The following is a 2,500-nucleotide window of genomic DNA, read 5'->3' as shown; positions in this document are numbered from 1 at the left end:
GTCTGGAGGAGTGGGGGGTGGCCCTGGAGGTGCTCCGGGGGCTCCAGGGGGTGCTTGGTGGAGACCATGCCCAGCCAGAGTGGCCCTTCCCCGGGCAGAGTCTGGGGAGAGTGGGGGGTGGCTCTGGAGGTGCTCCGGGGGTTCCAGGGGCTCCAGGGGGTGCTCGGCGGAGGCCATGCCCAGCCAGAGTGTCCCTTCCCCGGGGTGAGTCTGGAGGAGTGGGGGGTGGCCCTGGAGGTGCTCCGGGGGCTCCAGGGGGTGCTTGGTGGAGACCATGCCCAGCCAGAGTGGCCCTCCCCCGGGGTGAGTCTGGGGAGAGTGGGGGGTGGCTCTGGAGGGCCTCCGGGGGTTCCAGGGGCTCCAGGGGGTGCTTGGTGGAGGCCATGCCCAGCCAGAGTGTCCCTTCCCCGGGGTGAGTCTGGGGAGAGTGGGGGGTGGCCCTGGAGGTGCTCCGGGGGCTCCAGGGGGTGCTTGGTGGAGACCATGCCCAGCCAGAGTGGCCCTCCCCCGGGGTGAGTCTGGGGAGAGTGGGGGGTGGCTCTGGAGGGCCTCCGGGGGTTCCAGGGGCTCCAGGGGGTGCTTGGTGGAGGCCATGCCCAGCCAGAGTGGCCCTTCCCCGGGGTGAGTCTGGGGAGAGTGGGGGGTGGCTCTGGAGGGCCTCCGGGGGTTCCAGGGGCTCCAGGGGGTGCTCGGCGGAGGCCATGCCCAGCCAGAGTGGCCCTTCCCCGGGCAGAGTCTGGGGAGAGTGGGGGGTGGCCCTGGAGGTGCTCCGGGGACTCCAGGGGCTGCTTGGTGGAGACCATGCCCAGCCAGAGTGGCCCTTCCCCCGGGTGAGTCTGGGGACAGTGGGGGGTGGCTCTGGAGGTGCTCCGGGGGTTCCAGGGGCTCCAGGGGGTGCTCGGCGGAGGCCATGCCCAGCCAGAGTGTCCCTTCCCCGGGGTGAGTCTGGAGGAGTGGGGGGTGGCCCTGGAGGTGCTCCGGGGGCTCCAGGGGGTGCTTGGTGGAGACCATGCCCAGCCAGAGTGGCCCTCCCCCGGGGTGAGTCTGGGGAGAGTGGGGGGTGGCTCTGGAGGGCCTCCGGGGGTTCCAGGGGCTCCAGGGGGTGCTTGGTGGAGGCCATGCCCAGCCAGAGTGTCCCTTCCCCGGGGTGAGTCTGGGGAGAGTGGGGGGTGGCTCTGGAGGGCCTCCGGGGGTTCCAGGGGCTCCAGGGGGTGCTCGGCGGAGGCCATGCCCAGCCAGAGTGGCCCTTCCCCGGGGTGAGTCTGGGGAGAGTGGGGGGTGGCTCTGGGGGTGCTCCGGGGGCTCCAGGGGGTGCTCGGCGGAGGCCATGCCCAGCCAGAGTGTCCCTTCCCCGGGGTGAGTCTGGAGGAGTGGGGGGTGGCCCTGGAGGTGCTCCGGGGGCTCCAGGGGCTCCAGGGGGTGCTCGGCGGAGGCCATGCCCAGCCAGAGTGTCCCTTCCCCGGGGTGAGTCTGGAGGAGTGGGGGGTGGCTCTGGAGGTGCTCCGGGGGCTCCAGGGGGTGCTTGGTGGAGACCATGCCCAGCCAGAGTGTCCCTTCCCCGGGGTGAGTCTGGGGAGAGTGGGGGGTGGCTCTGGGGGTGCTCCGGGGGCTCCAGGGGGTGCTTGGTGGAGACCATGCCCAGCCAGAGTGGCCCTTCCCCGGGGTGAGTCTGGGGAGAGTGGGGGGTGGCTCTGGAGGGCCTCCGGGGGTTCCAGGGGTTCCAGGGGTTCCAGGGGGTGCTCGGTGGAGGCCATGCCCAGCCAGAGTGGCCCTTCCCCGGGCAGAGTCTGGGGAGAGTGGGGGGTGGCTCTGGAGGTGCTCCGGGGGCTCCAGGGGCTGCTTGGTGGAGACCATGCCCAGCCAGAGTGGCCCTTCCCCCGGGTGAGTCTGGGGACAGTGGGGGGTGGCTCTGGAGGGCCTCCGGGGGCTCCAGTGGCTCCAGGGGGTGCTCAGCGGAGGCCATGCCCAGCCAGAGTGGCCCTTCCCCGGCCTCATATGCGGCAGAGTGCGGGGTGAGCAAAATGGGTTAAAATGTGAAAAAAAAAAAAAAAAAAAAAAAAAAACACCAAAATGAGCAAAATGAAATAATCCCCCATCATCAGTGCACTGTTTGACCCCTGAAAAGCACTCCCCTGGGGCCTGGAGGTGATCTGACCATCAGAGTATAGCACCCTATGCCCCTGAGGGACTTAGAGTAAAAACCGAAATAGTACACTATTCCCGAAAAGACTCTGTCGTTTTTCGGCAATAGTACACTATACCCATCGACTCTGTCGTTTTTCCGGGCCGTAGTACGAAGTTGTGAGCAAAAGGGGTGAAAATGGGTTAAAATGTGAAAAAACACCAAAATGAGCAAAATGAAATAATCCCCCATCATCAGTGCACTGTTTGACCCCAGAAAAGCACTCCCCTGGGGCCTGGAGGTGATCTGACCATCATAGTATAGCACCCCATGCCCCTGAGGGACTTAGAGTAAAAACCGAAATAGTACACTATACCC

Source organism: Eucyclogobius newberryi, unplaced genomic scaffold, assembly GCF_026437365.1.
Source record: "Eucyclogobius newberryi isolate DKJ021-1_F unplaced genomic scaffold, fEucNew1.0.hap1 SCAF_204, whole genome shotgun sequence".
In the NCBI taxonomy this organism is placed as follows: Eukaryota; Metazoa; Chordata; class Actinopteri; order Gobiiformes; family Gobiidae; genus Eucyclogobius; species Eucyclogobius newberryi.
This window is presented reverse-complemented; position numbering follows the sequence as displayed.